The sequence below is a fragment of the Euprymna scolopes genome, chromosome 35, assembly GCF_053919585.1.
Source record: "Euprymna scolopes isolate OS-2025 chromosome 35, ASM5391958v1, whole genome shotgun sequence".
Classification (NCBI taxonomy): domain Eukaryota; kingdom Metazoa; phylum Mollusca; class Cephalopoda; order Sepiida; family Sepiolidae; genus Euprymna; species Euprymna scolopes.
The window spans coordinates 48,306,231-48,322,544 of NC_136516.1; positions in this window are offsets into that span (position 1 = coordinate 48,306,231).

Consider the following 16,314-nt stretch of genomic DNA (forward strand, 5'->3'; position numbering starts at 1 on the left):
TATTCTTTCACTATTTCATGATCTCGATTCTTTGATCGGAATGTAGGTTTGACGTCATCGCTCAGCACACTGATTTATATCTGGTTTTGCTCAGATCCGTAATTGCGTTTATGTAGTACATCCGATATTTTCCCGGTGCTGTCCGTCCTCTATGCAACACTGTTACTTCAGTAAACATCATTTGGAGAAGATGCACCATTTCAGTGTTGGTTATCCATGCCAAAGGGATCTTATTTGGGCTGCGAAGACTATGTGATTTAGAATATTTAACCAGAGTTAACTTGTAGGGAAAGTATCTTTACGCAAAGTTATCCTGACAAAGTCCTTTACAGAGAGACCTTAGACATTTGAGAGTAGTGTCTTAAAAACGGCATGATAGGAGAAAAGTCCACCACACCATTAATGTCCAATAACAGATAGGTTTTTACATCAAATGCATTGTTTTCTGAAAAATATCTACTACGTGATAAAACCCAAATACGTTTGTTACATTGAACATGGTGTTATTGGAGTAAAGTATACTACATAACAAAATTCCAGTGTCTTGCGCGTTGTTTTCATTAGATACCTTTTTCTTTCTTCCCTTTCTATTTCTTTGTTTTAATTCCTTCAGAGAAATGTCAAGTCTTTGCGTTAGTGGATTAATAAAAAATGACGAATTGGAAGATTATGAAAAGAGACATGAATCCTAATTAATTCTAGCTATTCCAAATTTTATGTTTTTCCTTCTCCATCCTGTGCTTTTATTTTCTTTCGTCTATTCTTATTTTTGCTTTTAAATTAAAACAAAAATTACGAGCTGAGTTTTATGTTTCCCGACGAGATGATACCTTCCGGTTCATATTTGAACAGCATTGCCCATTTCGACAGTGGCTCCCAACGGCACCGGAGGATACGCACTGCAGCCGGACCTTGCAGTGGAGGAAAGGAGGGGTGATCGGAATAGATTGTTGAAGAAAGACTTAATCATAAAAAACAAAATAAAGTTTTAAAACATCAGGGGAAAAATAAATAAACATCACAAATACAAAAAAAAAAAAAAAAAAAATGGCGGAGATTTTTATCTAAAAAATGTATCAGTTTGCGCATGCGTCTTTCTTTACTTCCTGTAGTTGTTGCCGTTCTTAATTTACGTGCGTATTAACGGAATACAGTTTATTGAAAAAGCTTGCGAATTGAGATTCGTTATTGGAAAAATGTAGTCAGAAAGGAAGGATACCCTCGTTAGGATGAATAGCTACTGGAGTGTGTTTGAAAGGTTGAGTGGAGATGAACATTCTTCCGTGAGAAGAGGGGTGAGAAATAGGAGAACAATAGGTAAATGAGTACTCGTGTAACAGTCAATGATATATATATACATATATATATATATATATATATATATATATATATATATATATAGAGAGAGAGAGAGAGAGAGAGAGAGAGAGAGAAAGAGAGAGAGAGAGAGAATGAGAGTAACAGACACGTAACGAGAGAGCAAGAAAATGAAAGAGAAATAGACTAATATACGCACAAACACACGCAAACACACACGTATATATATATATATATATATATATATATATATATATATATATATATATTGAGAGACAAATGACGCAAGAGACAGAGAGTAAAATACAGAAAAAGGCAAACACACACACGCACAGAGAGAGAGAGAGAGAGAGAGAGAAAGAAAGAAAGAGAGAGATCTATATATATATATATATATATATATATATATATATATATATCTATTTATTTATCTATCTATCAATCGATCGATCGACAATTATATAAAAAGAAACTTTGTGTGTGTGCAGGTGCGTTTGAGTTCGTTCCCTATAGTCTCTGAACCACTGAATCGATTTTTATGAAATTTCGCACGAAGGTACTTTACATGCCTGATAGTGTTCTTAGATATGTTTTGTATAAACTATCTTCTATAAGCATCTATAATCGATAATCGAAATATTCCGATGAAAGAAGGAATTAGCGATTTTGACCAATCTTAATATCTCAAGTGCATTTGAGTTTTATTGCAACACAAGCGGAAAGGCCCGAAATATAAAATCAACAGTAGGTTCTTTGATATGACAGAGGTGCGTTCAAAAGGAATATTTCTTTTTAAAGCAAAATTGCACTATGATACTTGAGTTTTCATTTTAAACTGAAATTCAAGCCATGATCACTTCACAAGCAGTAAGGCCAGATATATAAAATCAACAGTAGGTTCTTTGATATGATAGGGGCGAATTCGAAATGAATGTTTCTGCTTAAGGCATAATTGAAGCATGCTAACCTTTGGATTTTAAGCTTTAATTTTAGCTATTATATATAAAAATGATTTTATTAAATCAACAGTATGTTCTCTACAGTGCAATGTACACCGTATTATGGGCTAAATCACTGGGGGGTGGGCGTATGTGAAGCTCCATGCCGGTGCATCGCGATGGGTCCACAACTATTAGGTTGGTGCAACAATAATGTCGGTTTTTTTTTACGTTGAACTTCAAAATATTATAACTCTTTTCATAATAAACTTTATTAATCGAAATAAAAACCATTAGAATTGACACATTTTTGCCAACGAGAAACAAGTTTACGTATCCCATTAACAAAGAAATCCGGAGTTCAGTAAGCGATAAAATCATTGAAAGCCGATTCGGCATCATCTCGGCTTTTGAAGCATTTTTTCGTCAAGGCTTGAAAAAGTGATAATCTGTGGACGAATGGTCCGGTGAATGTAGCGGATGAGGCCGAGTCTCGTAGCCTAATTCATTCAGCTTCCGCAGGGCCAGTTGACCAATCTCGAGCATATAAGTTGGAGCTTCTGGTGCATTTCGTCAATTTGTCGGCAGTACTTATCCGCCGTAACCGTTTCGCCCGGATTCAAGTAGCTGTTATGGATTAGACCGGCCGCAAACCACCAAACAGTCACCACAACCATTTTCTAGCACAATTTCGGCTTCGGGAAGTGTTGTAGAGCTTCTTCGGCATCCAACCACTGTGCCGAACGTCGTCGGTTGTCTTAGAGAAATGGGTCATTTTTGTTGTGCAGAATGAGCGTGAAAGATTCCTCAAAACTACGATTTTTTTTTATTATCGTTCAATTAATGCGGCAACCATTTATAGAACAACGATATATATATATATATATATATATATATATATATGTGTGTGTGTGTGTGTGTCTCTGTGTGTGTGTGTGTGTGTGTGTGAAGTTTTGCGTGTGAGAACACTTCTCAACCCATATACTTAACGAATATTTGATCTATTGACTTGAAATTTGGTATGCAATTTATTCAGTAGGTGAAAACCTTTTAGATAGATTTCATCCGGAAAAAAGGAAGCTAAAGAGTCAAAATTGAAAACTTGGCACTTTATATATATATATATATATATATATATATATATATATATATATATATATATATATATATATATGTGTGTGTGTGTGTGTGTGTGTGTGCTATATGAAGATGAATAAGTATTTAAATGAAAATGAAAAGTTTAAATGAAAATATATTGGCTTTCTGAAATAAAATGCACCTAACATTGATGCTTTTTGTTTTTCTACTTCCTTTTGCGAAACTTAATTATGTTCTGCAAAGCCAAAAACAAAACAACAACCCACCTTTTCCAACTTTTCTTTCTTATTTCCCGTTACCCTTTATACCCCCTTACACTTCCTGACTGGTTTCCTAACTTAAAATATACAAAATATTAATACTGTAACCCTTTTTCCTTTGCCATTAATATCTCATTCATGTTCTTCAGGACAGGGAACAAAAACGATAAAATTCACTATAAAACAACCAAACCAAACACTATAAACTAGTGATTGAAGAAGAAAGAAGTTGAAGAATAAAAACCTTCTACAAAATACCTGGATGCGGCATGAATACTATTTCCGAAATAACTAGATTCGGCATTAAATAACCCAAAAGGTTTGATATGTCGTAAAACAACCAAACCAAATCAAATCCAAAGAAATAGGGGCTTACACCCATCTACTATATAAAAGGGCAGTTTTATGTTTGTATGATTATATACAATTTAAAAATCTACAACAAAGTTAGCATTTTTTTTTAATCAGCATAACACCGCAAGGATAATATCTAAAATTTAGAAGAAAAAAATATTTGGGGTGTCATCATTTTTGCAAATTGACAGACGCTATCTATATATTTATCGTTACTTGACTATTGTCATTTCTCTACAAATAAAGGAGGTGGGTGGAGAAAACTTAATTTAGTAGTACTCTGGAGGTATCCTTAATTATATTAGTATTATATTATGGGGCTCTAAAAAGGGCTCTTTTGTGTAATGTGTATGAACATAACGACGTACATGTTGAATAGATCGGTTTTATATTTTATCTGTATATTTATGTACGTGTAAATGCGTGTATGTATATACGTTGTATTAGTTAGTTGATCGTCTAGTGTGTTTATTTTAACATTTATGCAACAGTTCTTACAGGGAACAATTGACGTGGACGTATCAAAACTGTTGTAGGCAAACAATTCTGTTAACAGATGTAAATGACACAACACATAACTGAATTATTTACGAACATTTATTTTCATGATCCGGTCGGCATTTTCAAAGATTACAAGTTCTTACATCTTGGCTGCCTGAAATGACGCCACTCCCCGCGTCATGGAGACCGACTCTTGAATCGTCCGTTCCCTCTGATGTCCAGCTAACGACTGCCCAGAATCTCCCCAAATCTACATACATCACGTGTCTAATTACGTCTCATCATTACTTCAACCTGGTGTAACCCTAATCTAGTTATTTGTTTATGCAAACCCAAAAATAATGTTTACATCTATTTTCTATTTTCACATTCCTTTTGCGATTTATTATATTATAGTTCAATCATTTTTTTCCCAATTTAATTGTTTATTTTTCTAATCATAATAATTGTTTCAGCGACCCGCCGTCGCTCGAAATAATTAATTAATTAATTAATTATTATTATTATTATTATTATTATTATTATTATTATTATTATTATTATTATTATTATTATTAATAATAATAATAATAATAATAATGTTTGAACCCTTGGCCCTGCTTGCCACAGTTTACAGATACTACGCTATGATCACAGCCCAAAGGGTCACAACATTCCATTTGTCTCTTTCAGTCTCGATATGGATGCCATCTATATTTTATTTTTTCACTTCTCATAAAAAATTGAAATTCTATTTTAGGAGGGTGGGTGAGAAACATAAAACTATTTAACATCTTTTGTTTAGTTTTTATTGTCCGGGAAAACGCCGGATTGCTGTGCAAATACCAAATAAAGGTTTCACCAAATTACCTCCCTTTCTGCCCTCTCTATTTTCCACTCCATCAACCAAACACGTTTACTGACATTTTTTTCTTTTTTTATATATTTTTAATCCTGCCCTACTTTTTTTGTTGTTGAGAAAACAAACATAAAAATAAAATAAAAACTTGAAAGGAATACAAAAATACTTTTCAAAGTTAGTAATTTTTAGTTCGAAAAACTCAGTCACGCGATTCCCTGCGTCTTCGGAGTTGTTTCAGCAAGACAGGTGATATGAATGGTTAGATGAAAACATTCTTCCAAGCGGCAAGAATAATTTGAAACGAGCCAAACCTGTCACAACATATTGTCGCATGTTTTCGTACCTCTAGAGACAGGAGAGCTCGACCAACAATTAATGGCATCCATCAAATTTGAGGTGTTTTTCCTCTTCCTCTCTAGAGATGAATCTCACTAAATATATTTGTTCGTAACTAGAACGATATTATGTACGTACTAGCGGAGGGGGGTGCCCGGCATTGCCCGATCGTAAAATACGCTTAAATATGATATTTTAATTTGTCCAGATTTCGTATATATAATTATTGAGTCGTGATTTCAAAAGTAAAAAAAAAAAATAGTATTCGGGTGATATCAGTTAGAATCGAAACCGAAAGCAAAACTGTTGCATTCAAAGCTGGTGACGGTACCACTCGTGACACGCATATGGACTGATTAAAAATAAACGAAGATGAATGTACAAAATGTATATCGTTTGTTTTTTTTTCTAAATTTTGACCTCTTTTTGACCCCTTAAAAACTATTTTAACCGGCTAAAGGCCCATAAAAGAACGGTCCATAAAAATTCAATCCTTTGATGTAGAAAAATATTTGATTTGGTCTTTAGCTGGTAAAAATGTTCCATTATGTTTAGATGGGCAAATCTGAGTTCCGATTGGCTGCTAGCCAATGAGTTGATACTCTATAAAAAAAATTCACATTAACTGTTGGAGCATGCCTGTGCCTACGAACTCATAGCACTGGTGCCCCCTCGATGTAAATAGTTCTAACCCAACAATCAGTAAAATTTCACGCTTTCACTGAAGAGGTCTCCCAATGCCAGAGAACCTTGGACTCTGAAAGTTTCTTCTCTTGAACTGCTAGAGTTTGGGATTCCCTTCCCGTTTCTTGCTTCTCCAACTGTACTAACATGCAGAAATTTAAATGTAATAAGAACGAACATCTCACTGCTCAACTCCCTAGTTAGAGTGTCCCTATAGGCATGGTTACTTATTCACAGTAGTCCCTTATGTCTTAGTTTCAATTTACCATGTTCAGGATGAATAAGTAAAATAACAAAAAAATGTCAATTCAATTTTACAAATGTAAATCTCTTACAATCTGTCAATGCGATTTTTAGTTTCGGGCGAGATAGAGTTTGAAAAATATAGAGACCGACAGGCAGACAGTGAGTTTTATAAATTAGATATGAAAAACTGCAACAACTCCCTAATAAACCATTAGTTTTATGTTTCGGAATCTTTTAAATAATGATTGTTTTTTGTATTATTTGAAATACGAGGGGCGTTCAATAAGTAATGCCCCTGACCTACTACTCGTAAAAGTAGAGCGACGAAATTTGGCACAGTTATTAGTCTTTCTCTATATAGGAACCAACCAGTGTTGCGCATTTTCCCATCGTTCAATGCAGCTCTGGAAACCGTTTTTGTAGAACATCACAGACTGGTCACCCAAGTACGATGTAAAGACTGTATCATCTGATAAACGCTTTCCTTTCAAAAATAAATTTCATGAATGAGAAGAGGGGAAAGTCAAAGGGTGTAAGGTCAGGAAAGTATGGAGGATAGGAGTATGATTTTATATCTACCTTCTAGTGATTCTGATTTCGTAGCATGCGCGTTGTAGACAAGGGTATTGTTTAGCAGGAGTAGAAACATTTGATGATCTTACTCCGCCTTTTGATTTTGATAGGTTCTCTTTTCTCCAAAGTGTGATTGTGACACCCTTTACTAGGAAATCTGTCATCACTACTCTGTCCTCGTACCAGCAGACAGTGAGCATGGTATTACCAGCGGGAGGCTGCAGTTATGGAGGTGGCAAGTTCAAATTCTTTCATTGTATAAACTGAGCTTTGGTCTTTGGATCATGAGGATAGCCCAAGGTTTCACACTATGCAATCAGACGTTTGGAAACTTTAATTCATCTGTTTGCCACATCTCCAAATTCATCCTCCAGCATACTCGACAGACGTGTCCTCACTTTTTGATATGCGCCAGAAAATGTGCAATATACGGCACAATTACGTTGACACACTGATTCTCGGCAGATCACCGAAATTAAGCAACGTTGAGCCTGGCCATTACCAGATTGTTTATGATACAGCGAGATAAAAATACCAGGTTGAGAAACTGGCGCGGTCTATCCTTCTCTCGAGGATAGATGGGACTCTCTTAAGCCGTGGTGGGCACCCCATCTAGTGATGGTGTCACAATGAAAAATACCCTGTATAGCCCTGGCGACGCATCAAGTATTCAGCTACCGACAAGATTAGAATTACACTACAAACTCGTGTAGTGAGTTCAATCTCGGCTACGGCCGCGATAGATGGATGGATGTCAGAAACCTATGCACATGCTTATAGTTATGAGTGTTAGTTCCCCAGACTTTGTACTAATCTTGACTTCTTAGGATATTTGGCAAATAGTCACACGTCGATCTTCCAAAATGGCAGCCTCAACTTAACTGAAAGATGTCTCCTCAATGGCAGAAAAGATCGACTAACTCTGAGACTTGTTTCCACAGATTTCAGGCCGTGATTGAATTCATGATGCCAGTGTTTAATAAGTTCATGCGATGGGGGGCATCATTAGCGTACGTTTCTTTCATTTCATCAAAAGTTTCCTGTAGTGTGTGTCATTTCAAATACAAAAACCAGATCACCACGCGACACGTAGCAAGGTCTATTTCACACCTGACCCAATTCAAACATTTGTATATCAGAGACCACAATTAGATCAGGGATATAATTTATTGCATAAAGCATAGAGATATAAACCATTGCACAAGCGAAATTTCGGCTTGATCAGACAACTGAAAGTGGATCAGAGACATTGCTTATTGGATAATCCTCCTAGTTTATATTTGTTCCATGTTAACGCAGTATCTCCACCTTTACTTTATTTTTGCCACTTTATAGCTAGTACGAAGAAAAATATTTGTGAAAGTTCGTGAAAAAAGATCTATTACTAGCAGGTCGCCCGATATTTCCCGGTAATAAAATACGCATAAATATACTATTTTAATTAATACAGAAACTGAGACATGCCCATGCGAGTATTATGTTTTTTTCCTTCTAAACAATTCACTTCTTGTAAATAAAAAAATACTCGAGCTGACATCAAAACATAAACCTAAAGGGGATAAGTCAAGTATGATAACCATTAGGCTAGCTTGACACGATATTTATAACGTGTTTTCAAACCTACTTATTCTTAACATAAAGAATCTGTCATAAAAAGGATTAACGCATGCACATTCGCGAAACAGTTGACAAACAGATAAAAATCCGCTGACCCGTAAGTACCAATTGTCATTTTTGACTCCTTAGCAACCGTTTTTCCACATGTCTGAATACCCTATATACCAAATTTCAAATCTGTAGATCAAGATTGGTTTAGTATATAGGTTAAAAAGTGTCCTCTTACACGCAAATTCTCACTCTTATAGACATATAGATTTGCATAAGAAAGTAAATAGCTACAATGCATTTATTCATATTATTATTCATCGGACAAATGTTCTCATCTTGAGTGTAATTTTCACACCGTTTCAGTCGCTGTAACCTTCGACCTTCTTCAGGTGTATCTTGTCGAACTTGGGAATGTTTCTGTCGAACTCGGGAATTTGGACTGAATTTCGAGCGGAACCCTTCATTAACTTCACGTGGTAGCGTGTTCTTGTTCCGTCAGCCATGACTGGATAGAGACCAGAAAATACGTTTGTGAATTACTTAGGACCTCTATCCAGTCATTGCTGACGGAACAAGAGCATACTACCCCCATAAAGTCGATAAAGGGTTCCGCTTGAAATTCAGTCCAAATTCCCGAGTTCGACAGAAACATTCCTGAGTTCGACAAGAAGGTCGGAGGTTACATCGACCGAAACGTTGTGAAAATCACACTCAAGATGAGAACAGTAGTCCGATGGATAATAATACGAACAACTAATCCTCATCTCAAAAATTCAGAAACATCGTACAATGAATTTACTTATATTTTGTTTTTATTAGAAAAAAATGCTTATCTACAAATTGTTGATGAAATAATATTTGTAACAATATGCAAAATATTTGTAACAATATGCAAAATATTTGTAACAACATACAAAATATTTGTAACAATATGCAAAATATTTGTAACAACATGGAAAATATTTGTAACAACATACAAAATATTTGTAACAATATGCAAAATATTTGTAATAACATGCAAAATATTTGTAACAATATGCAAAATATTTGTAGCAATATGCAAAATATTTGTAGCAATATGCAAAATATTTGTAACAATATGCAAAATATTTGTAACAATATGCAAAATATTTGTGACATATAGCAAAATATTTGTAACATTATGCAAAATATTTGTAACAACATGCAAAATATTTGTAACAATATGCAAAATATTTGTAACAATATGCAAAATATTTGTAACAACATGGAAAATATTTGTAACAACATGCAAAATATTTGTAACAACATGTAAAATATTTGTAACAATATGCAAAATATTTGTAACAACATGCAAAATATTTGTAACAATATGCAAAATATTTGTAACAATATGCAAAATATTTGTGACATTATGCAAAATATTTGTAACAATATGCAAAATATTTGTAACAATATGCAAAATATTTGTAACAATATGCAAAATATTTGTAACAATATGCAAAATATTTGTGACATTATGCAAAATATTTGTAACAATATGCAAAATATTTGTGACATTATGCAAAATATTTGTAACAATATGCAAAATATTTGTAACAATATGCAAAATATTTGTAACAATATGCAAAATATTTGTGACATTATGCAAAATATTTGTAACAATATGCAAAATATTTGTGACATTATGCAAAATATTTGTAACAACATGCAAAATATTTGTAACAATATGCAAAATATTTGTAACAACATGCAAAATATTTGTAACAACATGCAAAATATTTGTAACAATATGCAAAATATTTGTAACAACATGCAAAATATTTGTAACAATATGCAAAATATTTGTAACAATATGCAAAATATTTCGCTACAAAAAAAGTGAAAAACTCTTAATGTCTGTTGCGGCAAAAAGTGAGGCAAGCGCTGCAAGGAAGGAGCCCTTGTGTCACATAGTTCAAGTTTTATTGCGGTGTATCTGCCTTAAAAATTAACGTCTTTATAACTTTCTTTCTCTTCTAACCCTATCTCTATCTCTCTTTTGTTTCTACCCCCCCTCTATCTCACCTATCTACCCCAGTCTCTCTATCACCAACTCTTTCGCTTTCTCAAAAAATTGCTAACATCACATTTGACTACTTCTGTGCTTGTTGGCCGGCAAAAGAATACTATATATGTAGAAAATATTTAAATATTTATGTAAATAATAAATTAATTATAAATAATACGTCCATAAAATGTGGAGGCGACTAGAATATAAACAAAGGGCAGATAACCTCTCAGTTTAAATCACTCAGGAAGTGATAAAAAAACAAACATTACAGAATCCCTTATAAAAAAATAAGTAAATAAACAACCATATATATATATATATATATATATATATAAATATATATATATATATATATATATATATATATATGTGTGTGTGTGTGTGTGTGTGTGTGTGTGTGTGTGTGTATTGTCCAGTCTGCCTGCTTCCCACCGGACTACAACTTGGATGTCTTCAAGTCCAACGTTAAAAAATTCCTAACGAACCGCCCCCTTAAGTAAACACTTCATCAAATCTCCACACTAACGTAATGTACTTGCAATAACCCTTATTCCTGAGTGGCTTCCGGGCCTTGATAAGTGGTGATCACTGTGTAAAAAAAAAGAAAAGAATATTTCAATGTTTTAGATGTGTCTTGTGTGGTTTTAATTTTTACTACAAACGCATTAATATTTCACCTGCCTCTACAATTAACCATTACAATTAACTTTACACCTGCCTCTACAAACACATTAATTTCCCGATACATATAGCCACATCGGGGTTGATGCATACACATCTAGTTTCTCTTTTTGAACAGGTGCTAGAATATAAAATTGAACGTCCGATCTAGTTGACGGTTGTATTAAATCAAATCTGGATGATGTGCATCACGTGGTTAGCGCGTGGTGGTGGTAAGTCCACAAGAAAAACATAATTTGGATATACAGAAAAATACAGAGACAGTTTCCTTTATAAAAACGCTGAATAATCCATCAAGCTCGAATATTTCTAGATTTTTAGTGAATCGTTCTCAATCACGTGAATTCATTTTTTAATTAAAAATAAGAATACGTGTAGCTTCCCTGGCTTAATATTTAGAAAACTTCTTAATTATTTTAAAAGTCTCAATATATTCGTCCCAATTTTTATTACTAGTAAAGTAGTAAAACATAACGATTCCAGGCTATCTTTATACTTGAAATTCTTTTATATAACATGCGCTGTATCGGCCCTGTCGGTGGGGCATTATAATACGCCGACTGCCCCCCCCCCTGCAGAGGGCAAAAGTCCCTGGATATGACCTTAAACTATATCCAGTGGTGAGGCCCCAGCTTGTGGGCTTTGGGGAGTGTGGAGCCACCCTTTAATTACCATTGCTCCCAGGTCCACTCTGACCCGGAGTGGTAGTACCTGTTAGGGTCCCAACTATGGGTTAAATAGAAACCAACGTGAAAACAACAAATATATTCTATTAAAAAATTTTTTCTTCAAAATCTTTGGATTCGGCATTAAATAACCCGGAAAGGGTTGATATGTCGTAAAACAAAAACAACCAACCAACCATGCGCTGTATCCACGTGGACGATTCTATATAAAGACATTAATTACGTACCAGTACTAAGAGAAAGTATTCTCGCGGCCAAAGGTTCAATCCTTATTACAGGCGATATAAAAACTCAGAAATAACTAAATAACGATGATTGTTGAGAGATTAGAAACAATTTAATCCTGTGAATAATATGGAGGACTCAGTTCAAAATACCGTATAGATTTTACAGTCGACATAAATTTAGAAAAGATACATCTAAAAAGGCTTAGAAATTACATGGGCCAAAACGCTGTTAAAATAACAACCAAGATGAGAATAGTAGTCTGTTTATTTTAATTTTTCACTAGGTCATTTGTATATATATATATATATATATATATATATATATATATATATATATATATATATATATATACATATATATATATATATATTGAGTAAGATGATTGATAATGTATAATTAAAATTAAAAATTAAAAATCTGTTTCATAAGGAAGAACAAACAAAATCAATAAAGTGTACGATCGTTTCGGAAACGATGTTTTTATTGTGATAGACAGTGAGTCTTGGTTGGACAATAATTTGATGATATAGTTTTTTGAAACAAAGTCTCCTCATCAGCAAAAATATTCCTATCGAGGTTATTATATCTACATTACAACGAGCACTGTGTTTTTTTAAATTTTATTTTAACTGTATTAATGAATATACTAATACATTAAAATCTACTCTGCTCTTTAGACTCTTGTTCTAATCCCCTAAAAAAATCACGCAGTGTAATACAACGCCAAAAAGTGAACAATATTCAGATGTTATAAAATGAATAAGTGAATTAAAAAAATCACGAAATGCAATAAAACCCGAAGCACTTTTCGCCAGAAGACTTTTTAAGGATATACGTCTGAAAGAAGGAACAGAAAAGTTTTTTTTTGAAGAATTGTTGTAATAATAAGCGAAAAGGGGTTTTATTACACTCCGTGATTTTTTTTAATCGACTTATTTATTTTATAACATCCGATTATGGTTCACTTCTTTTTCATCATTTTAAAATGTTGCTATTCTAATAATATATATATATACATATCATTATACTGATATATATATATATATATATATATATATATATATATATATATATATATATATATATCAGTATAATGATTCTCCAGCTTCTCAATTTCAAGTTTTCTCAGTTGGTCATTTATTACTTTTCAAAAGGTATCAATTACAATGTTGTTTCATATTGCGACTAACAAGTCTGCAAAATTATGTTATTTCTGTATATTTAGTCACATACTGTTCCGATGTTTACCTTAAAAACTTATGAAAAAACATTTTGGACAACATATATTGTTCCTGCAATCGACGCACTGCACTCATCAGATCAAATACTTATAGAAACACCATTCTGGCACTTTTCCAAATTAACAAAATTTTTTATAAACATATTGTTTCTTATAAAAAACTTTATTTATGAGAAATATTTTTTAATCCATTCGGATTAGTATATACAAACCAAGTATGTTTAAAGTAAATGATTAATTCCTCCCTCACCCCTCTATCTCTTTTTTCTCTCTCTCTCTCTCTCTCTCTCTCTCTCTCTCTCTATATATATATATATATATATAATATAATATATATATATATATATATATTTCTGCTAGAACGTTTTCATCTTAAATTCTACGCAATTATGCAGAATGTAGAAACTATGCATAAACAGAATTCAGCGTAATAGTGAAATGAAACATATATAAGAAAAAACAATAAAAAATGAATAAATGATTAATCAACGATGGTTTTTCAAAGGAATATTCAAATAAGTTAACTTTCTATGATTGAGTATATTAAGACGTTCGTTTTATTATTTTTTAATAGAAAAAGATGACTTTTAATATCAATGTCAGGACGAGAAAGAACGAAGTCGACATAAAGTTTGAAAATATACATTTGAAAAAGCTTAGAAGCTACATCGGCCGAAACGCTGCTAAAATAACAACGAATATGAATATAGTCCTTTTTTAAATTTCTTACAAGGTCAGATAAATAGATAAAGATATATATATATATATATATATATATATATATATATTTACCTGTGCTAAAACGTTTTCATTTTAAATTCAACGCAATTATTCACAATGTAGGAACTATGCATAAATAGAATTCAGCGAAATAATGAAATGAAACACATCATCTAATAAGAAACCATAAAAATTAAATAAGTAATTAATTAACACTCGTTTTTCAAAGGATATGCAAATTAGTTAGTCTCCATGTAGTCGCGCGCATATCCATGTCTGAGTATATTAAAAAAGTTCGTTTTATTAGTTTTGAAATAGAAAAAGTAGGTTTTTAATATCAATGTCAGAGCGAGAAAGGAACTCAAATTTATAATAGCATGGCGATCCGACATTGCCCGGGATTGAATGATGATTAACGAATGTTTTACACTCCCGTATTTTTATTGTCATCGAATTCGATGAAATATCCCCTTCTCAATCAAATCGATTGATTACCTGTTCGCATGTGGACCCATCATGGTGTACATGGAGGAAGCTTTATATGCATAGAGAACCTGCTGTTGATTTTATCAAATTATTTTTTATTATATATAATGGCTTGCATTAAAATGAAAAACGCAAGTATCATACTTCAATTGTACAGAAACATTCTATTCGCACGCGACCCTGTCATATAAAAAAACTTACTATTAATTTTATATGTCTGGCATTACTGGTTGTGCCATGATAATGGCTTGAATTTAAGTTGCAAATGAAAAATTCAAGTATTCTTGTGAAATTGTGCTTTAAACAGAAACATTCATTTCGAAGTCACCCCTGTCATGCCAAAGAACCTACTATTAATTTTATATGTTGGGGGTTTTTGGACTGTATGGTAATAAAATTTCTCAAGTACACTTGTGATGTTCGGCTGTGTAAGGTGTTAATTCTAGTCAAAATTACCTTTTCCTTCTTTTATCGGATTATTTCGATTATAAATTATCGATACTTATCGAAGGCATTCCGACACAAAACCTATATAGAACTCTGCCAGGCATATGAAATATCTTCGTGTGAAATTTCACAAAAATCGATCTAACCGTTTCCAGTCCATAGGGAACGAACTCACAGACACACAGATACACAATATATAATTTGCCAGCAGGGAGACCCGACATTGACCAGGATTGAATGTTGATCAACGAATATTCCACACTACTATATTTTTATTGTCATTGAAATCTGTGAAATCGCCCGGGGGGGGAGCTTTACTTGCCTCCATGCAGTAACTTAGTTCAAAATATATGTTATTCTACTTTGAAATTTAGAGAACCTACTGTTTCTTTTATAAGATTATTTTATATAAAGTTTTTTCCAGTTAACGAAAAAAAGAAAAAAAGAAAAAAAAAACATTAAGAAATTTACGTGCCGGGCTTGAGCCTAAAGACCACACCATCCAAAAAAAGAAAACAAAGACAAAAACAAACAAAAAATAACAAAAAAAAACACGTAAATTTTCAAGTCTTATAAAATTCTTTACAGTTAATGAAAAAAGAAATTAAAATAAATTACGTGCGAATTTTGAACCTACAGACCACGTCATGCAAAAAACACAAAAAAACCCAAAAAACAAAACAAAAAAAAAACACGCTATCAACTTAGAATTTTCACGGCCCGTTGTTCTATCATTATTGCTAAGTGACGACATGGAAAAATGGCTTTAGCGATGATAGATAAATTAAAATACAGAAAATAAGTAAAATCACCCCCAAACTAACACGCTAAAGTTCTGTAAATTTTAAAGAAAATCTGTTCAGCCGTTTCGGAGTCCATAAGGAATAAACTTACACACACAAAGTTGCATTTATATAATTGTTGAGATATACAATACATAGTACTATATACAATCTATAACAGTGGAGACCGATTTTTCAACTCCGATTTATTCAGTTTAAAACATTTTTTGTTAATTTGTTTTTAATTCTTTCTGTA